Genomic DNA, 25313 nt, shown 5'->3' with positions numbered 1-25313 from the left:
AGCTACAGCCACGTACGAAAGCCTCAGAGAGTATTTTGATTTCCAGTAAATTTGCGTTCCTGCCCGTGTACCGGAGGATGGTTTGATCTGGATTCAGAAAAATACTCAGGTCTATTTCTCCACAATTGCATTGCCGTCTCTGTCCTTGTATAGGTCAATAGAGGAGCCGTTTCGGATTCGTGAGATTAATCAGCATGTCGCGATGCACAGTAAATTTAAGCTTGGAATATCCACTTCCGAGCAGCAGTAATGAAAGTTCTCAGATGTGGGGATAATAAAATCTTCCAGGACCGTTAACTTAGGTCGACCTTATGCCAATGAGTCTGAGCCCCCAGTAGTCTTCAGCGGAACATCGACTTTCTGATCGAAAATACATCAAATCTATGTTTACACTTCCTGCTTTCTGTTATGGAGGTTCCCGGATCAGGGACGTGTTTCAACGAAAGTGTGGTGCTGTCCAAGTGAGTTCTGTAAAATCCACGGGCCTGTGATGATTCCACGTCTCACAAATGTCCATGCCCGCGGGACCATGTGTACGCTCCTTCCAGATATTTTCCGCACTGCCTCAGGGGACCAATATTGGCAGCATTCTCATTCAGTCCCTGGCAATCAGAGGATTGGCCGTCACTGTTGAAATGCACAGAGTTGTGATCCTGTTGTCGTCTCCGTGGCGCAATCGGTTAGCGCGTTCGGCTGTTAACCGAAAGGTTGGTGGTTCGATCCCACCCGGAGACGGATTGTTGTTCCACTCCTGAATGATATGTTTTTAGGGGCTGTTTCGGACAGGGCTAAATCGCTGGCTTTGAAAGCAGACCAAGCAGGCCAGCAGCACGGTTCGATTCCCGTAACAGCCTCCCCGAACAGGCGCCGGAATGTGACGACTAGGGGATTTTCAGAGTAATTTCATTTGAAGCGGACTCGTGACAATAAGAGATTTTCCTGTTCTGATAACACATACCGTGCACCTGCTACGGCATGAAGTTGCCTCTATCGCTGTAATATCCTTCATGGCGCCGAGCTGGGGAATAGCTCAACGATGCTGTGTCTCCCTCGATAACTCAGGAGATTGTGACACCTCCTCACGGACCTGCTAACAGACGAATGTTGAGCAGGAGTTGGCTATTCATCCCCTTGAGCCTTCTCCAACATTCAATAAGTTTGTGACAGATGCGAACATGAATCACATTTCACTTACCCCGGATAACCTTTGATTACCTTTTCAGTTGAGAATCCAACCACATCGGTCTTAAAATCTTCAATGGGCCTATCTCAGCGGTTTCTGGAGAAGAATCCCTCAGAAAAAAAGCCCAAAGATCTACATAACCGGGCCGGGTCGAGCAGTATCTCTGGCCATGATGTGGAGATGCCGGCGTTGGACTAGGGTGAGCACAGTAAGAAGTCTTACAACACCAGGTTAAATGATTCTGTTTTGTGATTCACCTGAGGAAGGAGCTGCGCTCCGAAAGCTCGTGTTTGAAACAAACCTGTTGGACTTTAACCTGGTGTTGTAAAACGTCTTACTGTATCTCTGGCAGCAGCGCACCCCTTCCCGATGAACTTAATGCATTCTATGCTCGGTTTGAGCAGGTAACCAACAATCCGCTGTCGAGTGCCCCAGCAGCGCTTAATTCACCCATACCCACCATCACAGTTTCCGAAGTCAGATTATTATTATTATGTACAATAACCGCCGAGCAACATGAGAATTACTATCAGTTGGGACAAGGGAAGCACATGGTGCCAGGTTTAGACTTTAATAGAAATCAATTTTTCGATGGAAAATCCCTGAAGTTTCTGTTGACCCGACATGTTTTATGTTGGATTCCCACACAGATCAGGAACAGACTTCGCCCAATTGAGACGAAGGGGCGCTAAGGGCCAATTCAGCAAGGCCAATCCAGATTTCCTACACATCTTTGAACTGTGGGAGGAAATCGCTTCTCGCCTTTTTGCTAAGATGAGCGTGAGGTCAGGTGGAATGCGTGGATCTGGTATGTCTCTCTTCTGGGGGCCATGAATTGGATTCAATTTGAATTAGTTTTTGGAGCAGGCGGCCCTGACGTCAATTGTAATGAAGTGCTTTGAGAGGCTGATCATGAAGCGCATCACCTCCATACTCCCGGAACGCCTTGACCCAACTTATCATTCCTTCCATTGATATGTTTTACCCTCAGCATTGCCCCCCTCCCCATCCCATCCTACTTCAGCAATCTGATCCCTGTTTGTAATTGTTCTCTGACGCACTGCTTACCTTTGTTCTGCCATTAACACATTTTGACCGCTTGATGCGCCATCAGCACCTTTCATAGCCTCATTTACATTCCCTTTTTCTTTCTGCCCGAGACATTTTCGTAATTTTCCACCTATTATCCAGTATTTTCTGTTTTTGTTTCCGTTTGAAGCATCCTCTTCTTCACCTCTCATTGCCTGCCGAAAATTCAGTGCTTGGGCCTTAATGTTCAATTCAGTGTAGTGGCTCATGTGAGACGAAATTTCATAGTCCTGGAACACACGAGATTCCGGCAACAATCAGGAAACAGAATTATTTTGTGCCCAATAATTGTGCAAACTTTTCCTCACACGAAATGCTAAATGTTCGATGTTTCCAACCGGGAACCTTTCGCGTGTGAGGCGAATGTGATGACCACTACACTACAGAAACCGCTGGCAATCAATCGACGTGCGGAATGTACAACCTCACTGTGTTGCTGCAGATTCTGATGGTCTGTTTGAGAGGCCAGGTCCCTTGTTGCAAACGACAGCTGTTTCTTAAATTAACAGATGTCTCAACATATAAAGCCGTGAGATGTAGAAATTATATCGAAATTAACATAAATTATATTTTGCTGAATGTCGGTCTTAAATTTGTGCTCTTTGGTCTCGAGGTCTGGTTCTCGTTTAGAGATTTTCAATCAATGCCTACGGGAGTGGTCGTGGGTTTCAATCCAGGACAAGCTCTTTACTCCAGGTCAGAGATTACGAATTGTTTGCGATGCTGACGGCGGGGTTGATTTACATTGGCCCACTCTGAAAAAGATTTCTCAGGACTCGGGATGTTTACGTCGTTTCTCTCCCCACAGATGATGCTCGAGAGAGAGAGACAGTGTCTGAGCTGGAGTGCGTTTGGATAAAATTGATGCTCCAGATCTGTGTTAACCACAGGGGCGTGACCCATCTAATCCACAGAGCCAAAGTGAAGAATTGAACTGACTGGAGAGCTGGATCTTAACGCTGACCTCCCGGACCTCGGCGTCGTGAAATGTTCCAAAACAGCTCAACAGACACTCGAGGAACAGCAGCGCATCATTCCACTGGGCTCAATACAGCTTTCACACTCAGTGCGTGTTCAGCAGTTTCACACTGGAAATGCTGCACCCATTTTGCGTGTCCTTACATCGCAGATTTGGGTTTCAATCTTGTTTCCACTTGACAAATGCCGCCTGAGTCCTTGAGTTGTTGCAGTACTTTCGGCGTTCTCCGCTGAATGTTAGATGGACGTTCAATGGTAATGACAGTATGCTTTGCCTGCATCTGCGTGGCTGGTTGGTCTAGGGGTATGATTCTCGCTTTGGGTGTCTTGCTGTCGGAATTTGCGAGAGGTCGGGGGTTCAAATCTCCGGGCGAGCCCTTCGATGGAGTGTTCCCTTGGTCAAGCAACATGAATTCTTTGCGGCGCAAATAAATTTTCTGATTTTGTTTCCGATTGACGCATCCGCAGTAAGTTGTTTTAATCGTACATTTATACATGTTTGAAATGGTGATTAAATATGTTCATCTGCATCTGTAAACCCAATAGATTCTGTGGTGGTGGAACAAACTGCTAATATCCGAATTTTGGCAAAATAGGAAAGGATTTTATTCCCCCCGCGTCTTGAAAATTCAGTATTTCCGACTTTGTTGCAGGAATTTTAATACCTTATGCGAGACCAACTGGGAACTTCTTCGAACGCGCGAGATTGAGAAACAAACGTATTTCGTGCAAACATTCGTCACACACAATGAGAAGTACGGGACGTTTCTGCCCGGTTTCGAACCGTGGACTTTTCGCGTGTTAGGCGAATCTGATAACCACTACACTACAGAAACTGCAGGGAGCATCGCAAACAGTTGACGTGTGCAATGTTCAACCTCAATGTGTTGCTGCAGCTTCTATTTTTTTAAGCTGAGAGGCCATTTAACTTATTGCAGGAAGCCGTTTCTTTAAAACTGATGTCTCAACTTATCGAAGCATCACACAGTTTTGGTGTGTAACATGCTGCAGCTTAAATACCGTTCATGTAGAAGAAAGGAGGGGTAATTGCAAATCAACTTTGAGCCTGGATTCCCTCAGTGGCTTTTCCTGTTTCTCCATCAGGAACACCGTTTTTTCTTTCTCAAAGCTGGTTCAGTTAAGTCTCTGGCATTTCCTCTAAGCCAGTTACAGGTGGCAGACTCTCCTGTCGCTTGCTATTTGAACTCACTGTCCTGCTCACATGTCCGATCTTGGCCTGCTGCAATGTTCCCATGTAGCTCAGCACAACGCCGAGGAACAGCCCCCATCCTCCGAATCGGCACGGTGCAGCCTTGCGGATTTTACAGTAGGCTCAACAACTTCGCACTCTTCTCGCTTCACCACAACTTATTTTCATTGCTTCCATTGATAAGTCTTCCTCTCCCATTGTCTCCCCTCCCCATTCCCCTATTGGTACGGGAATCGAACCGTGCTGCTGGCCTGCTTGGTCTGCTTTAAAAGCCAGCGATTTAGCCGAGTGAGCTAAACCAGCCCCAGCTAAAATAATGGCGCTCCCAATGCCGTGTCATTGCCATTCCCGCAATGCCGTGACTCGGATTCGAACCGAGGTTGCTGCGGCCACAACGCAGAGTACTAACCACTATACGATCACGGCGAGCTACTCAAGAGACACCCCAGCAGCTATTAAATTTCGGTACATTATCACTAGTACATCTGCAATTTCCCTAGCCATCTCTTTTAGCACTCTGGGATGCATTCCATCAGGGCCAGGAGACTTGTCTACCTTTAGCCCCATTAGCTTGCCCATCACTACCTCCTTAGTGATAACAATCCTCTCAAGGTCATAGCCTTGTCATAGCCTCATTTCTATCAGTCGCTGGCATGTTATTTGTGTCTTCCACTGTGAAGACCTGTTCAGTTCCTCAGCCATTTCTTCATTTCCCATTATTAAAACTCCCTTCTCATCCTCTAAAGGACCAATATTTACCTTAGCCACTCTTTTTTGTTTTATATATTTGTAAAAACTTTTACTGTCTGTTTTTATATTCTGAGCAAGTTTACTCTCATACTCTACCTTACTCTTCTTTATAGCTTTTTTAGTAGCTTTCTGTTGCCCCCTAAAGATTTCCCAGTCCTCTAATCTGCCAGCAATCTTTGCCACTTTATATGCTTTTTCCTTCAATTTGATACTCTCCCTTATTTCCTAAGATATCCACGGTCGATTTTCCCTCTTTCTACCGTCCTTCCTTTTTGTTGGTATAAACCTTTGCTGAGCACTGTGAAAAATCGCTTGAAAGGTTCTCCACTGTTCCTCAACTGTTCCACCATAAAGTCTTAGCTCCCAGTCTACCTTAGCTAGTTCTTCTCTCATCCCCTTGTACTCTCCTTTATTTAAACACAAAACACTAGTATTTGATTTTACTTTCTCACCCTCCATCTGTATTTTAAATTCCACCATATTGTGATCGCTCCTTCCGAGAGGATCCCTAACTATGAGATCATGAACCAATCCTGTCTCATTACATAGGACAAGATCTAGGACCGCTTGTTCCCTCGTAGGTTCCATTACATACAGTTCTAGGAAACTATCGCGGATACATTCTATAAACTCCTCCTCAAGGTTGCCTTGACCGACCTGGTTAAACCAATCGACATGTAGATTAAAATCCCCCATGATAACTGCTGTACCATTTCTACATGCATCAGTTATTTCTTTGTTTATTGCCTGCCCCACCATAACGTTACTATTTGGTGGCCAATAGACTACTCCTATCAGTGACTTTTTCGCCTTATTATTCCTGATTTCCACCCAAATGGATATCCTCCATAGCACCGATGTCATCCCATACTATTGCCCGGATGTCATCCTTAAATAATAGAGCAACACCACCTCCCTTACCATCCACTCTGTCATTCGAATAGTTTGATACCCTCGGATATTTAACTCCCAGTCGTGAGCATCCTTTAACCATGTTTCAGTAATGGGCACTAAATCATAGTCATTTACGATGATTTGTGCCATCAACTCATTTACTTTATTCCGAATACTACGAGCATTCAGGTAAAGTACACTTATGTTGTTTTTTTTTACCTCTGTTTTGAATCTTAACATCTTTGGGGCTCGTTGGTCTAGGGGTATGATTCTCGCTTTGGGTGTGTCGCTGTTGGAATTTGCGAGAGGTGCCGGGTTCAAATCTCGGACGAGCCCTTCGATGAGGTTTTCCGTTGGTCAAGCTGCATGTTTGGGGCAGCATGGTGGTTAGCATAAATGCTTCACAGCTCCAGGGTCCCAGGTTCGATTCCCGGCTGGGTCACTGTCTGTGCGGAGTCTGCACGTCCTCCCCGTGTGTGCATGGGTTTCCTCCGGGCGCTCCGTTTTCCTCCCACAGTCCAAAGATGTGCGGGTTAGGTGGATTGGCCATGCTAAATTGCCCGTAGTGTACTAAAAAGTAAGGTTAAGGGGGGGGGGGGTTGTTGGGTTGCAGGTATGGGGTGGATACGTGGGTTTGAGTAGGGTGATCATTGCTCGGCACAACATCTAGGGCCGAAGTGCCTGTTCTGTGCTGTGCTGTTCTCTGTTCTAATTACATCTCCAGTTTTATTCCTTTTGTTATTACTGGGCCTATTCACTGAGCTCCCCTCAGTCACTGTCGCCCTTTTAGATTTTTGACTATGTCTTCTCTGCCTTGCACTTTTCCCCTTACTTCCTTTTGCTTCTGTCCCTGTTTTACTACCTTCCAACTTCCTGCATTGGTTCCCATCCCCCTGCCACATTAGTTTAAACCCTCCCCAACAGCTCTAGAAAACACCCCCCCCCCCCCACCCCCAGGACATCGGTTCCAGTCCTGCCCAGGTGCAGACCGTCCGGTTTGTACTGGTCCCACCTCCCCCAGAACCGGTCCCAATGCCCCAGGAATTTGAATCCCTCCCTCTTGCATCATCTCTCGAGCCACGCATTCATCCTATCTATCCTGACATTCCTACTCACCTTTCGCGTGTTAGACGAATGTGATAACCACTACACGACAGAAACTGCTGGGAGTGTTGCAATCAGTGGCCCTGTGCAATGTTGAACCTCAATGTGTTGCTGCAGCTGCTAATGGTTCCGCTGAAATACCATGTAACTTATTGCAAGAACCCGTTTCTTTAAAACTGATGTCTCAACTTATCAAAGGATCAGATATTGAACTTTGCTGAACTGGAGATTAGTTATGTTTTGCTTGAAGTTAAATTGAGAGGGCAGGGCTTTCATAAATAACCAGAGCTGAAACGAGAATTGATGATGCCCTGCTCACTTTGCTCTGCATCGGGAACCAGCTGTCCAACCCACTGAACTAAAGGGGACTCCAACACTAGGAACTGCGAACCAGCCAGGAGTCGAACCTGGAATCTCCTAATTCGTAGTCAGATGCATTATGCATTGCGCCACTGGCCCACAGAAGTTCCAAACTCGTGCTATTCCTCGATGATGAAGATCAGTTACGAGATTGAGGTAATATTCAGCAACAGACTAAACTGGAAACACCAGATGTTTCTGCCCGGTTCCGAACTGGGGACCATTCGCGTGTAAAGCGAATGTGGTAACCACTACACCACAGAAACAGCTTTGCATGGTTCAGCTTTGCTGAGAGGCCATGTCACTTCTTAAAAGAACACGTCTATTTCTTTAAAACAGATGTTTAAACTTACAAGCCAGAAGAAGAACTTATATTGAACTGAAGAATTTGTTCAGCAAATCTCTAACGGCGAAATGCTCTCTTCTATTATTAATGCAGCATTCTTAAATCCTACAGAACAAAGCAACCGACTTTACACAATATTTGTTTCGTTATTCAATGCTTGAGTTGAGTTTCAGAATTGACAATTATGTGTTTCTTATATTTGACCTCTTTGTGTTTTGGTGTGTAACATGCTGCAGCCTAAATACCGTTCATGTAGAAGAAAGGAGGGGTAATTGTAAATCAACTTTGAGCCTGGATTCCCACACTGGCTTTTCCTGTTTATCCATCAGGAAGACCGTTTTTTCTATCTCAAAGTTGGTTCAGTTAAGTCTCTGGCATTTCCTCTAAGCCAGTATCGTTTGTGTCTGTCCTTTTGAGGACCTCCCAACACACACACATGGAAAACCGAGGAGATGGACCATCCGAGCCTCCCTCGAAAACTCAATGGGGGAACAGGACTTCTACACCACCACCCCCCCCCCCCCACCCCCCACCCCCACCCGCTCCCCACTTCGCCGTTCAAAATGAGCGTAAATATAAAGTTAAAAGTTCTGACTTTGATTGTAAATATAAATGTACAAAAGGGAATGTGAGCACAGAACCTGGTTCACAGTGAAAGTGACGACCTGTTTTACAGATGTTTATGACGTTGCTGTTGCTTTGTTTCTTCTTTTGTATTCCTACCAATGGCTCTGTCTCATGTTGTGCATACATCTTGTTACTAAATGTTAAAAATCCCAATGAAAGTATTTGTGAAAAAGAGTCAATCACATTGCTGTGGATCTGCAGTCTCCTGTAGAACTGTATTTTTTACAATAACAAACCTGAATGATTTAAATTCCAACACCCGCCATGGTGAGATTCAAACAAGGATTTCTGATTTATTTACCCAGTGATAATGCCACGAGGTCACCACCTCCCCACTGACAGCCTCGAGTTCCAAAATAACAATTTTCACTGAAACATACGCTCATTTTGCAGAGTCCACCGTCAACATCCCCGAGAATGTACTGCCCGACTGGCAGAACTGACTCAGAGGTGGCGGTAAAGTGGTTTCCTGTCGGGCGTTTGTCGAGTGCTGCTGGGAAGGGGTAAACTGCTTTGGCAGGAGGGTGGGAACTGATTGGTAAATTCAGATGTGGAATAATCAAGAATGGGCCTGGAAGGTGGAAAATCATTGGGTGCGTCTGGACAACAAAGGAATCCATTGATAGAAAATAAAAAGGAAGATTTGACAGTGGCAATGGGGATATAATTCAATATGGTGAGCACAGTAAACAAAATAGGCCAGTTTAGGGCACCGATAAGAGTATGAATTAATAGTTACTGCAGAAACAGATAGAGAGGGACCGAATGGCAGTTCAATATTCCTCCTGTCAGAGTTTTCAGACAGAGATAGACAGGGTATAAAAAGGGTGGGGTGGCTAAATTGGTTAGATAATCAATTACAGAAATGACAAGGGATGATATGTTGGAAGATGACCAATTGACGACACACCGATTGAGTGTAGGGCCAATAAAGGCGCTCTCATGCTACTGGGAGTGCATTACAGACCCTCAAACAGTCAGAAGGAGATCAAATGGTAAATATTCAGGTAAATCTTAAGAAAGTGTGGAAGCAATGAGGAAACAATCATTTCCGGGATCCATTTGACGCCTTGGATGACGAGACTCGTCGCACAAACACCATGTTGTCTCTCCTATACCGAGTGCAGTGAACAGAAAAACATGGTGAGCGAGCTCCATCTGGTGGCGATCTGAGGTATATGGCGCTTTCCTGGAAAATTATCGAATTCTCAAATTACTGAAGGATGTTGATGTATAATGACGTAACATTATTTTTGGTTCATATTTTTATTATTGCAATTTATTTCAATGATTATAAAGTTATACATGGAGCTAATTCCAGATTTGCTTTAAATCCTGCCGAATACCGTTGTTTAGTGTGATATCTCAGTCACATTGTTTAAGGAAGCTGGTTTTAAACAATATGAAATCACGGAGATCTCGATGAGATCCTGACACTAAAATACCAATACATCGAAAATATGTTAATATGGCCATAATTCACACAAATATCCTGTATTATTTTGGGATCTAAATGTAACTGATGCCATGTTTATCCTAATCCTGAGCTGTGGCTGTTATATTTTACCTTTTTCAGCTGCTCCTATTAACTGAACACTTTGATGAACTCCTTGAAATGAGGAAGTTGGACGAATTGGGTTTTCTACAGTCTGAACTTCAAGGAAAAGGGAAGAAAGAGGCAGAGGAAGTGTGTGAGAGAGGGTCAGAAACAGAGGAAGGGGAAACAGATATATAGAGACCGAGCGATAGGGCGGGGCAGACCTTGAGACAAAGACAGAGATGGAGGGACAGAGAAAGACAGGGAGAAGGAGAGAATCAGAAGATATTATTCGTCCAGGACTAACACTGATTGGCGCCCAACTGTCATCAGGGTCGACAGACCAGCCAATCATGTCGCTGGGAAACGCCCCTCAGTCTCCCAGTCAGTGAAGATTCTCCTGATCTGAATTTCTGCTTTAATACCAGAACATATTTCAAATCGGATTTATTTCTGTCGAACTCTAATCCAGACACCATGTGTTCCCCATGTTGGTTACTGATAATAATGGCCATGCTTCCCGGTGAGTCGATGTTTAAATGTTCACCATGTGTTCTGTGTGTTATCTTTACTCCCAGATACTGAGTACATTTTGTGTTTTGTTCCAGGAGCAAATGGTGAAGAATCAGTGTCCCAGGATCGATCTGAGATAACGGTTCTGGAAGGACAGAGCATTAACCTGGACTGTAGATACTCGACAGCTGTTTTTAACACTCTGTTCTGGTACATTCAGTGTTGCGGGGATCCTCCGAGGAATGTAATGAAAATATATAGCACGGGCAGTTCAGATAAGTCTCCAGATTTCCCAGCCAGGTTCTCGGCTGTTTTACACAAAGAAAACCAAACGGTTCCTTTAAATATCGCCGGAGCTGATCTCTCCGACAGTGCCGTATATTTCTGCGCGATGGAGCCCACACTGCTGCAGAGTTATAGCGGGTCCCGTACATGAACTCGCACTGGGAGTTCCAGTTATTTCGCAGCAGAGGGCGCTGTCACAATGATAGACGGACACAGCTACTCAGCCTGTCAGGGTCACAGGCTCATTAATACAACATCAAAATCAAACACAACACTCAATACGAACAAGTGAGCAGGAACTGAATACTTATATTCGTTACTTTATAACTTGCATTTGTACTGAAATGAATTTCACAAGTTAATTTATGGTTCGTTAACTCACATTTAGTCTGTTTATGATCTTTCCATTTCTGTCTGAATTATTGTGTGAACCTTTCTCCATCTCAGTTCTCCCCTTCTAGGACCCTTTGATCAAAGTCGATACACAGAGTCTGGATGACTGGTGTATTTTATTGGTTCACAGACATTTGTAGAAAATTAGCACATTTCATGAGGCAGTGGTTGCAGACTTTATAACAAACGCCAAGGTCAGAGTCCCTCGAATATTAATTCTCCTTTCGAGTGTCTGTTTATTGTTTTTCTGACACAATTCACAAACATGTGTTCCCGTCCTACAATAACCAGACCAGCAAACCCATCCCTAACCCCGTCTGGAAATATGCAGCGATTCTTCTTATAAGGTACTGATTGTATCCCAGCTCGGATTGTTCCCATTCACTGACGGGCAGTTCCCCACCTACAGGTCTTAAACCATCATTGGAGACGCAAGAAAGTGAAGTGAGAAAATGCTGAGAAAGACAACCGATTCTTGATGGTGCGGAATAGAAGGTGTTGCTTCGAATTTCAACCTTTACAAATCAGACGGCGACAATGCGGCCATCTGGGTTGTATGGGGCTGGTGCAGGCGGGGCATTTCGGAAAGTAATTGTGGAACAAACACATTTCATCGCATTTGAAATCATGGTTTCAATCGGAATTTTAAACATATGATTATTTCCTGTTTCAGCATGTATTTCTGATCTGAGTGATGTGAATTCTGTTTCTCGGCTACTGCCGCCTGATGTTAAGACAGAAGATGTAGTTGCTTTTAGTTTAACCTTTGACGCTGCCTTCTTGAACCGCTGCAGTCCGTGTGGTGTTCAGGAGAAAGTTTCAGTCTTTCACTTGTGCTATGTTACTCATGTCAGCAGACAAGCAGTGAGGCAAAAAACAAAACAGCAACAGCACCGCTCAGGCAGCCAAACCTCCCTCCATCTCTGGATAGAGAAAGTGGCTCTGAATAGTTACTCAGGAGCAGGACTCACAGACTGAGTTCATGGTGGACAACAGTCCCGTATTTTGCACTGTGTCTTAGAGCTCCTGTCTGTTGGAGTTTCGACAGAATCTCGGGCAGATGCAGACATGATGTGGAGCCATCGAGCAGCGGCGATGTCAGCCACACAAATCCACACCGGGCGGGGGAGGGGACCACATTAACCTCGAATGAAACTAACCCACCTGTTACCAGCAGCGGCAGTAAAAATACACTGCAGAATCCGATCCGACCGACAGATCCGTCATCAAACCAGTCTCCAGGGTAATCCAGCCTTGCTATTTCTGATCAGCTGTTAATTCTCTAAAACTCAGGGCTGGCTGTTCAGATCAGCTCCGGGAAAGATATTTTTGACTCTTCAACCAGTCCCACTGACGTCACTCAGTTTACAGACTTACGTAACTCAATCTGCAGGAAAACATCACACGTGTCCTCAGTCTGACTCCACATAGGCGGTGCTCTGCGCATGCGCATTCTTCGACCCACACCCCATCCAATGCTGAATCTCCTTCACAGCTTCACTTTGTGATCACAAGCCCCTGAGACCCGGCTCGGGCGGGCACGGTGCAATTGGTGTTAGACTCAGTTTGATGGACAACAGCGCTGCCTCCGCGGTATTGTCTCTGGTCCTGAACACTACCGAGAGCTACTGAACACAGATCGATAGGATCCAACATGAAGCTGAGCTTCACTTTAGTGATTATCTCCCTGAATTTCTTACTCTTCTCTCCGTGTGAGTGCAATCACTATATCTGGCAGGAATATGTCACACATCAGACATGTCATGTTATAGGGACGTACAGTTTCCTTTATTGTATATATTGTTATGTCATGTTGTAGTTGATTGTGCTATATCATATTCTCGCCGTCTGTGTGATATTAAATTATTCATGTTATTTTACATCTCAGATGCCGCTGGCAGTGACGAGTTGTCGCAGTCTCCAGAGTCAATTGTGGTTCCCGAGGGAGACATTGCATCCTTGGCCTGTTCCACCACAGTAGCAGGAAATATCCTCCAATGGTACAGACAATACCCGGATGGAACCATGCAGCACCTGGCGAGCGGGAGCAGCGATCAGGGCAGGATAACAGCTCGGTTCATTTCAGCAGAGTAACACAGCTCTCTGAATGATAGTGACGTTCGAGTGACAGACACCGCCACCTATCTCTGTGCAGTGAGGCACAGTGAACTCAAGGCCATTCAGCGCTGTACAAAAACATGCCGGGTGATTCTGAAAGTGTGTAGCCTGTGCAGTTATCCGAGAGCAGGCATTTTAGTAACACTTCCATGGATATGCTGCAATGAGTGAGGCCTGTTCGTGATTTGCGTTTACTCTTTCATATCAGAAAAGAAGGGTCAGAACCCATTTAAATTCATTTTATTTCTTTAGAAGTCACAACCAGAGAGCACGGGTCCCATAGTGCATAATCCAGTACTTAATATGCAAGAGCCCCGCCAGTATTATTAGAAACATGTCTGACTGAATCTCTCAGTGATTGAGAGAAGCAAAGGAACTCGGGCTCTGTTCAGCTCAATGTCCCACCCAGACATAGCACGGTAGCCAGGCCCACTGTGACATCACTGAATATACGTCTGGCTTTGGTCTCATGTGACTTTCTAACTATCATGCCTGGACTTTGCGCCATCTGTTGGAGAATTCTGTCCAATCCGGTTCACAATGGGGGTTTCTGAATGGATTTAAGGTCATTGATTTGTATGTGGAAAACATCGATGTCAGGAATGAGAACTGACTGTCCAAATCTGGATTCTTCTCGTTACTTCTTTCTCTGGCGCTATCTGTCGGAAGGTAGGTCCAATCCATTGCAACTTCACTGGGAGGCAGGCCGCAACCACTCCAGAGCTGGAACAGGAATCCAGACCCTTCTGGCTTTCCAATCTCCTGAGCTATACCCAACCGTCGTTCGCACATAGCATGAAAATCGTCGGTGTGCTAAATAGCGAGGAGGAATGGTATAGATTGCAGGATGATATTGACGGAAGGGCCAGATGGGCAGAACAGTGGCAAACGGAATTTAACACTGATGCATTTTGGGAGGACGAAGTTTGCAAGAAAACACACAATGAATGGCAGGACGCCAAGAAGTACAGGACCGTGGTGTTCATGCCGACATATCCCCGCAGACAACTGGACAAGTAGATAAGGTGGTGAAGAAGACATACAGGATACTTGCCTTTATTAGCTGAGACATGGAATATAAGAGCAGGGAGGTAATTATGGAGCCGTATAAAATGCTGGTTAGTCCTCAGCTGGAGTATTTTGTGCACATCTGCTCGCCACCTTACGGAAAGGATGTGATTATAGCAGAGAGGGTGCAGAAGAGATTAATCAGGAGGTTTTCTGGGCAGGAATGTTTCAGCTCTGAGGAGAGGCTAGATAGCTGGGATATTGTCCTTAAAGCAGAGAATACTGAGGAGGACCTAATCGAGGGGTTACAAAAAACCTTTCCATTAGCAGAAGGGTCAACAATGAAGGGGCATAGATTCAAGGTATGAAGCAGAAGGTTTAGAGGGAATTTGAGCGCGGTGAGAACCTGGAACTCATTGCCCATAAGGCTAGTCCAGGCGGAAACTCTCACATCAATAAAGAAGCGTTTAGATGATGATTTGAAACGCCATTGCATGCAAGGCTCCGGGTCAAGTGTCAGAAATTGGTTTAGACTAGATCGGTACTTAATGGCCAAGGCAAACATGATGTGTCAAAGGGCCTCTTCTTTGCCGTAAAGCTCTACGACTAAGGAGCTAGAGGCACAGAAGCTGCCGATGACGCCACAAGGCCACCTCTCCTTAGGTCAAAGAAAGTAAAGGAGAGACTGTACTCAGTTGCTGAAATGTGAGTGGATCTGTCAATGAAGATGAAACGGAGCTGTTTCAAGCAGATCCTTGGATAGTACAAAGATCGGGGAGAAATAGAGCCCAGGAAAGTTCCATTCATTATCTACACTGCGATTTGCTGAACTACAGAAGAGGTGTCTAAAAAAGGAAGAAAATTCAACAATAACTTTAAGAAGGAAATGTAAAGGCAATTACATGGCTATGTAGAAAAGACTATTTTTGAAAGAAGAATAAGGTAACCATTTCAACGTGTCTCGGGCAATATAGATCGTGTAGCCTCATCCCTGACTCGAAGATTCTAGATTCTAGTCCGTCATGTCCTTTCCAATATATTTCTTCTCAGTGCCTTGAACAGTGAGCAGGTGCAGGATGGTCACGGTGCAGTGAAGATTCAACCGTCGCTATTTCCGCTCCATGAGTTCCGAGTACAGCTGAGAGTCACCGCACACGTCACTCAATATTCAGACTGCGGTACCCCCGCCCACTGCTTCCGGTTGCTGCTCTCACTCTGACCCAATTGTGGAGAGATTGCTGCTGCTGGTTCATTCCTCTCATTGGCCGGTTCAGCAGTGCAGTGTGACGGGGATCTGTATTTCTGTCTCTGACAGAGGATGTCTCTCATTGCAGAATCACAAACTCAGGAAGGATCATGAGGAACCATCTCGCTTCGCTGCTCGTCATTATCTCACTTCTCAGTCAGTATTTCCTTCCCAGTAACACTCCATTCTCTTCCTGAATGCAGTAACCCTGATTTTATTGTTGGTAAAATGACAGAGATTATTTTGCTGATGATCGTATTGCTGAATGCGATGCTAACTCTGATTGTCATTATTGTTGTTACTTCTGTTAGAATGGAGCCACCAGGACACCGTGGAACAAAAGGAATCTGAAATAACGGTTACAGAGGAAAGTGAAGTCACGTTAACCTGCACCTTGAAAACAGGTGCTGCTAACCCTTATGTGTACTGGTACAGTCAGCAGCCCGGGAAAGCTCCAAAGTATATGTTTCTTCTTATTGGACAGACGGTGCAAAGGAACACCGACCTCAATAATCGGTTTTCTTCTACGTTTGATAAAAAAGACAAGACTACCGAGCTAACGATCAGTAACACAATGATCTCCGACAGAGCCGTGTATTTCTGTGCCATGCAGCCCACACTGCTACAGAGATATGGGGGATCCCGTACAAAAACCCCAGACTGGCAGTTCCAGCTGCTGCTCAGCAGGGGGCGCGTCCTCATGGGCAGTTCAATTTACAGAGTGAGTGACAAACATTGTAACAAAACATCTCAAAAATAGCAAGAGGTGAAGTCCACCTGCACAGTTAAACCAGTTTACGATTGCAACTTGCATTCATAACAGATGTAAGATTGACGAATCGATCTGTGATTCCAAAACTCCTGCTTCTTGTTCATATCTTGGTGTACAGACTCACTCATTCAGTAAACTATCAGGTCTCACTGGACAATAGCAAATGCAACAATTTAAATTAATGTTGAGCTTTTCACATCATTACATGTCCAAAGGAGTTTCAGTGGAGCATTTAGGTCAAATGGTCAAAAACCTGCTCAAAGAGTTCGGTTATTTGGGGCGATACAATGGCTAGCACTGCAGCCTCACAGCGCCAGGAACCCGGATTCTACTCTGGCCTTGGACGAGCCCGTGGCCTTTGCACGTTGTCCCCAGGACTGTGATGGTTTCCTCCGTGTGCAGCGGTTTCCTCCCACAATCCAAAAATATGCAGAATAGGTGGATTAGATAGATTTAATAAACCTGAATCAGGCCCCCCTTCAGCGTTCTCTGCTCTGAGGAAAACCATCCTAAGCCAATCAGCCTGTCTTCATAGCCGAAACACTCCATCCCCGGCAACATCCTGGGGAATCTCCACTGCACCCGCTCTACTGCAATCAAATCCTTCCTGTACTACGGCGACCAGAACTGCACACAGGGATCCAGCCGTTGCCTAACCAGCGTTTCTGCAGCTTCATCATAACCTCCCTGCTCTTATGTTCAACGGAAAATAAACGCAAATATTTCATAAGCCTTTCTTAACCACCGTATTTACCTGTCCTGGTGCTTTCAGGGCTCTATGGATACGCATCCCAGGTCCTTCTGGTTACTGTAATTCCGAGCGTCCTACTGTTCATTATATATTCCCTTGCCTTTCTAGTTCTCCCAAATTGCATCACCTCGCAAATTTTCAGAGGCCATTTGCCACTATTCTAAGGTTTTCCTCTTCATTAGTAACCACATCAACAATGTTCTCGGAATCTGCGAACTTACTGATTATACCTCTACCAGCGTCCTTGGGTTACACGGAATGTGGAGCTGAGGCCATGGTCACCTTAGTCCTGATCTCATTGAATTGTGGAGTAGACCCGAGTGGCCGATTGACCAACTCCCTGCTCCCAAGTCGGATGCTCATATGGCAATGAAAAGGCCCTGCATTTTCCCGAGTCAGTGTTTGTTACTGAGCGAGACAGAATCGTTGAGCTGAGCCCCCACACCAGCAGGCCGTATCCTTCAATGGTGTGGCGATCCCAATGCCGCAGCCGGCTCACGGTACTGGTTATTCTAACATTATCACATCTTGCTTTATTGCAGCAGAGAAATGCATTCCTCTGATTGCCAGTGACACGCCAGTGAAAGACAAGGCCAATAAAATTGGGCAGCCAATACCTGGACATAAATATGTACGCGGAAATCCTGGAAGTTTGTCACTCGCGGAATTATTATAGTGCCAGGAATGTTATAGCACTCAGAATCACAGATACATAGAACCACCAGTTGAGATGAGGCCTTCCGGTCAGTCGAGTCTGCACCAACACGTGAAAAATACAGGACTAACTACAGGACCTCATTTGTCAGCACGTGTTCCATAGCCTTGAATGTGAAGACGTGTAATGTGCTCATCCAGGTACTATTTAATGGATGTGAAGCACACAGCCTCTACCACCCTCCCACGTAGTTTACTCCAGATAGTAAATCTGGATTTACTATAGATTTTATCCTCTGAATAAATAAGATTTTCCTCAAATCCCCATAACCTCCTGCCCCTCACCTTGAACTTGTGTCCCCTCGCAACTGACCCTTCAACTAAGAGGAACTGCGCCTCCCTATCCACCCTGCCATGACCCTCGTAATCTTGTACACACAACACTATGCAACTTCTCTTCATAACATAAATGTTCCATCCCAGGCAACATAATGGTGAATCTCTTCTGCAACCCCTCCAGTGCAATCACATCCTCTTATAATGTGGCGCCCAGAATTGCACACAGTACTCCAGCTGTGGCCTCACGACAGTTCTGTACAACTCCAACATGATCTCCCTGCTTTTAGAATCCATGCCTCTATTGTCCTGCAAGTAGGGATGGTGCGGTGGAACAGGAGTGGTACAGTGGTTGGCACTGCTGCCTCACAGCGCCAGGGACCCGGGTTCACTTCCGGCCGTGAGTGTGCAGTTTGCACTTTCTCCCCATGTCTGCGAGGGTTTCCTCCGGCTGCTCAAGTTTTTTTTAAGACCTTATCAGAGTTACAAAGCTAGAGCTCAGAGTGTGGACAGGGGCAAATCCGTAATGCAGCTCCATGCCTGCTCCAAAAACCAATTCAAATTGAATCCAATTCATGGCCCCCAGAAGAGAGACATACCAGATCCACGCATTCCACCTGACCTCACGGTCATCTTAGCAAAAAGTCCGAGAAGCGATTTCCTCCCACAGTTCAAAGATGTGGAGGAAATCTGGATTGGCCTTGCTAAATTGCCCTTTAGCGCCCCTTCGTCTCAATTGGACGAAGTCTGTCCCTGATCTGCGTGGGAATCCAACATAAAACATGTCGTGTCAACAGAAACTTCAGGTATTTTCGATCGACAACTTGATATCTATTAAGGTCTAAACCTGGCACCATGTGCTTCCCATGTCCCAGACTGATAGTAATTCTCATGTTGTTCAGCGGTTATTGTACATAATAATAATCTTTATTAGTGTCACAATTAGGCTTAACATTAAGACTGCAATGAAGTTACGTTGAAAATCCCCTAGTCACCACATTCCGACGCCTGTTCGAGTACACAGAGGGAGAATTCAGAATGTCCAAATTACCTAACAGCATGTATTTTCGGGAATTGTGGGAGGAAACCGGAACACCCTGAGGAAACCCATGCAGACACTAGGAGAATGTGCAGACTCCACACAGACAGTGACTCAAGCTGGGAATCGAACCCCGGTTCCTGGAGCTGTGAGGCAGCAATGCAAACCACTGAGCCACAGTGCCGCCCATTAAGTACCTTGTACATTTAGTACCGCAGCAGATATTGATCCATTCTGCATTTCGTTACAGGAACGGGTAACGAGGCGTCTTTGTCCTTGGACTCATCTGCGAGAGCAGGCCATGATTTTCGTCCATCTCAACTCCTCATTTGAGTGCCTCCCTCTGCTGGTAGTTAGATCCCCCGGTTTTAAAGTTACAATAAAATGTGCAGTATAATAGACAATAATAAGATGATAAGGCCATTAGACACAGGAGCAGAATTAGGCCACTTGGCCCATCGAGTGTGCTTCGCCATTCAATCATGGCTGATATTTTCAGCCAAAGCTCTCAGGATTTCCCAAACTATTCCTCTGTCGATCTACGCAAGGACAGAGACATGTCCGGTAAATAGACATGATTGCTTGCCTGAGCCTGGGATCAATTCCTTCTCGGAAAGGAACCTCAGTGATGCTGTAAACACTCACTCAGCGTTGTGTACGGGGCTTTAGGTTTTCTCTAACGCTGTTCCTCAGTGAGCAGTAATAGACCACCCCGTCCTCAGTATAAGCGCATCGAATGCGCTTATACTGATGTAACTGTTCTGTTTAGATTTGTCAGCAACCGCCAGATATCGTCCTGAACCAACATCTTTCTTCATTACTAAGGTGTTGGTGATAATCAATCTCGGTGGCTGTGCCGGTTTCTCCTGATATCATTGCATTTTGTACATGTTGGGGCCTTTATATTGGCAATTTAACTTCACCGAACCCACTTCTGGGACAGTTATTGTCACTGCTGACTGGGCTACTGGATTACATATAGCCGGCCTGCGAAAGTGAAGGAATGAAATGAACAGATTGTTGTTCCTTTATAAAGTTAGAGTTGTTTTCAATTAAGAGGTGCTTTTTAGCGTGGCTAGTCCACTTAGCCTGTACATCTAGGTTGTGGGAGTGAGAATGTTCAAACGCCACACGGGCAGTGATCTGGGACCGGGATCGAACCCGTGTCCACAGTGCCAACCATTGCACCACCGTGCCGCCCTGAGTTTAAACAGAGTTGATATAAATCTACTTCTATCTGCGGCATTTTTTGGGACCTCTGATGCAGGCACTTCATAGACATTCCCGATCGTTAATTACACATAGCCTATGTGTATTAATGTGCTAATCTGGTTTAATTAACACTGTAACTACTTACTGTGCCAAAGCGCCGCCAGTATTATCACTAACATGTCTGACTGAATCTCTCCCAGTGAACTGAACTGGATTGGAGGAGAGAGGGAACTTAGTGCAGTGCAGGAAGAGGGTCTATTGTGACATCACTCGCCTCCCATCCTATCGGTTTGGCCGACACCATCAGGTGAGTTTCTGACGCCCGTGCTTGAATTTGGCGCCCTCTGCTGCCGGATTCGGTTTACTCCGTGTTAGAATTCGGCTGTTGAGTGGATTCATTGTTGACTGCAATGCATATCAGGGCGAGAAACCTGGACAGAAATCTAAATTTCAGCTGTTAATACACTATCTTTGTCACTATAGGTATTTCTAATCAAAAAATGATGCTTAATCTGTAGTTCTCGGTTCACACCATGGATGCGATGAAGTCGAAAGAATGCCAAGATTTTGGTGGACATGCGGAGGTTAGAACTCAGAATAATAGCAGTTTATTTTGGTTCTGACGAAGAAGGTACAAAAGGGGAACTGCTCTGAATATCGCTTTTTTCAGAGACCAGATTGACTTTCATTAGGTTAAATGTCCTATAAAGAAGATAGGTGAATGATATTTCATGCTGCAAGCGTTTGCGAGACAATGAAACGTCTTTGAATGGATCAGCACCGAGGCACGGGCGGGATTTGAACCCGCGATTTTTGGTTTACGAAACCAACGCCTTTCCTCTTGGCCACAGCACCTTATGCAAGCAAGTGAGGTTGATTGCACTGTGAGTTGTTATCATTTGGAGTCTGGCGCAACAATTGATGAGAGAAGAAGAATCAATAGAAAATTTCAAAAAGCATTGTCAGAACTTGAGAACGGAAAACCCCGCGGGATTTAAATGCAGGGTAAAAAGGGCAATAGAAAAAGTTATTTCAAATAGGCGCAGGTAGCGTCAGTTCAATCTGCCCCCACCCCTCCGACACTATATTGTTCTCAGTGAGTTGAGCAGGTGCAGGATGGTCACGGGCTGCTGGATGCTCAACTGTCGCTATTTCCGCTCCATCACTTGTGACTGCAGCTGATAACCGCCCCACAATTTTCAGCTTTGAGTCTGCGGTGACCCGGTCACAGTTTCCGTTTGATGGCCTCGCTCCAACACCATTGGGATATTCTAGACATTGCTGCCGCTGCTCGATTCCTGTCATTGGTTGGATCAGCAATGCAGTGGGACCTGAATCTGGATTGCTGCTCTGACAGATAATTGCCTGCGCTAAAGAGCGATTGATTCAGGAACGATCGCGGGGAACTGCCTCGTCACCCTCTTCGTTACGATCTCGCTACTCAGTATTTCCTTCACTGCAAAACCCCCATTCTCCCCTGACTGAGTAACCAGATATTATTGTTAATTAAATAATAATGAGTATGGTGCAGGTGACCGTTACGTTGGTCAATATGAGGCTGATTCTGAATTTTGAGATTATTATTGTTTTCTGTTCGTTTCTATCAGACTGGAGCCACGAAGACCCAGTGGAACATCTGGACGCTGAAATGAGGGTTGAAGAGGATACTGACGCCACACAGCAGTACAATCGATACTGACGATCCTGATACACAGTCAGCATCCGGACAGCCTGCACGGTTCATATTCCGTCTGATTGGAGAGAATCTGCGTAGCAGCAAATGTAGAAGTGATCGCAATATGACACATATATAGAGAAATACCAGCACACAAATATAGAGATCCCCATATGTGTCTGTGCCGTCAAACACATTCTAGCAGAAAGGCAGTGGGTCCCAGAAACAAACCGACACCAAGAGGTGTAGGGGTATATGTGTGTGTGTGTGTGGTGGGGGGGGGGGGGGATATTCATCTCTCAAGGTGGATGCGAGAGGGCGGTCAGAAAGACCATCGCCATTTATTATTATGTGAAAATGGAGCAAGACGGGTTGTTGGATTGGATTTGTTTATTACCGAGGTACAGTGAAAAGTATTTTTCTGCAAGCAGCTCAACAGATCACTCAGTACATGGAAGAAAAGGGAATTAAACAAATTTCAAGAATATACAAGAAAATACATGTGACTACATAATAGGGCAACACAAGATATACAATGTAACTACATATGCATTGGCATCGGTTGAAGCATACAGGGTGTAGTGTTAATGAGGTCAGTCAATAAGAGAGTCATTTCGGAGTCTGGTGACAGTGGGGAAGAAGCTGTTTTTGAGTCTGTTCGTGCTTGTTCTCAGACTTCTGAATCTCCTGCCTGATGGAAGAAGTTGGAAAAGTGAGTAAGGCGGGTGGGAGGGATCCTTGATTATGCTGCCCGCTTTCCCCCGGCAGCGGGAGGTGTAGATGGAGTCCATGGATGGGAGGCAGGTTCGTGTGATGGACTGGGCACTATTCACGACTCTCTGAAGTTCCCTGCGGTCCTGGGCCGAGCAGTTGCCATACCAGGCTGTGATGCAGCCTGATAGGATGCTCTCTATAGTGCATCTGTAAAAGTTGGTACGGGTTAATGTGGACATGCCGAATTTCCTTAGTTTCCTGAGGAAGTATAGGCGCTGTTGTGCTTTCTTGGTGATAGCATCGAAGTGAGTGGACCAGGACAGATTTTTGGTGATGTGCACCCCTAGGAATTTGAAACTGCTAACCATCTCCACCTCGTCCACGTTGATGCTGACAGGGGTGTGTACAGTACTTTGCTTCCTGAAGTCGATGACCAGCTCTTTACTTTTGCTGCCATTGAGGGAGAGATTGTTGTCGTTACACCACTCCACTAGGTTCTCTATCTCCCTCCTGTATTCGGACTCGTAGTTATTCGAGATCCGGCCCACTATGGTCGTATCGTCAGCCAACTTGGAGATGGAGTTGGAACCAAGTTTTGCCACGCAGTTGTGTGTGTACAGGGAGTAGAGTAGGGGGCTAAGTATGCAGCCTTGCGGGGCACCGGTGTTGAGGACTATTGTGGAGGAGGTTTTGGTGTTCATTCTTACTGATTGTGGTCTGTTGGTCAGAAAGTCAAGGATCCAGTTGCAGAGTGGAGAGCCAAGTCCTAGGTCTTGGAGCTTTGATATGAGCTTGGCTGGGATTATGGTGTTGAAGGCGGAGCTGTAGTCAATAAATAGGAGTCTGATGTAGGAGTCCTTGTTTTCGAGATGCTCTAGGGATGAGTGTAGGGCCAGGAAAATGCCGTCTGATGTGGACCAGTTGCGACGGTATGCGAATTGAAGTAGGTCAAGGCGTTCCGGGAGTATGGAGGTGATGCGCTTCATGATCAGCCTCTCGAAGCACTTCATTACAACTGATGTCAGGGCCGCCGGAGGGTAGTCATTGAGGAATGTTGCCTCGTTCTTCTTTGGTACCGGTATGATGGTGGACTTCTTGAAGCAGGTGGGGACCTCGGAGTGGAGTAGGGATAGGTTAAAGATGTCTGTGAATGCCTCTGCCAGCTGGCCCGCGCAGGCTCTGAGTGCACGACCAGGGATCCCGTCCGGGCCAGTCGCCTTCCGTGGGTTCACTTTCCGGAAGGCCGATCTGACTTCGGAAACTGTGATGGTGGGTATGGGTGAATTAAGGGCTGCTGGGGCACTTGACAGCGGATTGTTGGTTACCTGCTCAAACCGAGCATAGAATGCATTAAGTTCATCGGGAAGGGATGCGCTGCTGCCAGAGATACAGTAAGAAGTCTTACAACATCAGGTTAAAGTACAACAGGTTTGTTTCAAACACGAGCTTTCGGAGCGCAGCTCCTTCCTCAGGTGAATCACAAAACAGAATAATTTAACCTGGTGTTGTAAGACTTCTTACTGTGCTCACCCCATTCCAACGCCGGCATCTCCACATCATGGCCAGAGATACTGCTCGACCCGGCCCGGTTATGTAGATCTTTGGGCTTTTTTTCTGAGGGATTCTTCTCCAGAGACCGCTGAGATAGGCCCGTTGAAGATTTTAAGACAGATGTGGTTGGATTCTCAACTGAAAAGGTAATCAAAGGTTATCCGGGGTCGGTGAAATGTGAATCTGAGGTCACGTTCGCATCTGTCACGAACTTATTGAATGTTGGAGAAGGCTCAAGGGGATGAATAACCAACTCCTGCTCAACATTCGTCTGTTAGCAGGTCCGTGAGGAGGTGTCACAATCTCCTGAGTTGGTGTTTGTTATCGAGGGAGACACAGCATCGTTGAGCTATTCCCCAGCTCGGCGCTATGAAGGATATTACAGCGACAGAGGTAATTCCATGCCGCAGCCGGAGCACGGTACGTGTCATCAGAACAGGAAAATCGCTTCTTGTCACGAGTCGGCTTCAAATTAAGTTACTGTGAAAATCCCCGAGTCGTCACCTTCCGGCACCTGTTCGGGGAGGCTGTTACGGGAATCGAACCGTGCTGCTGGCCTGCTTGGTCTGCTTTCAAAGCCAGCGATTTAGCCCTGTCCTAAACAGCCCCTAAAAACATATCATCCAGGAGTGGAACAACAATTCGGCTCTGGGTGGGATCGAACCACCAACCTTTCGGTTAACAGCCGAACGCGCTAACCGATTGCGCCACGGAGACGACAACAGGATCACAACTCTGTGCATTTCAACAGTGACGGCCAATCCTCTGATTGCCAGGGACCGAATGAGAATGCTGGTAATATTGGTCCCCTGAGGCAGTGCGGAAAATATCTGGAAGGACCGTACACATGGTCCCGCGGGCATGGACATTTGTGAGACGTGGAATCATCACAGGCCCGTGGATTTTACAGAACTCACTTGGACAGCACCACACTTTCTTTGAAACACGCCCCTTTTCCGGGAACCTCC

At 45.9% G+C, this 25313-nt stretch overlaps 3 non-coding genes across 3 annotated transcripts; 1 reads left to right on the top strand and 2 right to left on the bottom strand.

Annotated features, from left to right (window-relative positions):
* The first annotated feature begins 661 nt into the window (after positions 1-661).
* On the top strand, positions 662-735 carry trnan-guu. The gene has a single exon. It is a non-coding gene; the product is annotated as a tRNA-Asn (tRNA).
* Positions 736-4814: 4079 nt separating this feature from the next.
* On the bottom strand, positions 4815-4886 carry trnah-gug. Its single transcript has one exon. It is a non-coding gene; the product is annotated as a tRNA-His (tRNA).
* A 20102-nt stretch (positions 4887-24988) lies between these two features.
* On the bottom strand, positions 24989-25062 carry trnan-guu. The gene has a single exon. It is a non-coding gene; the product is annotated as a tRNA-Asn (tRNA).
* Positions 25063-25313: the final 251 nt, after the last annotated feature.

Source organism: Scyliorhinus canicula, unplaced genomic scaffold (assembly GCF_902713615.1).
Source record: "Scyliorhinus canicula unplaced genomic scaffold, sScyCan1.1, whole genome shotgun sequence".
In the NCBI taxonomy this organism is placed as follows: Eukaryota; Metazoa; Chordata; class Chondrichthyes; order Carcharhiniformes; family Scyliorhinidae; genus Scyliorhinus; species Scyliorhinus canicula.
The sequence above is the reverse complement of the archived record's forward strand: the minus strand, read 5'-3'. Positions and strand labels throughout refer to the sequence as shown.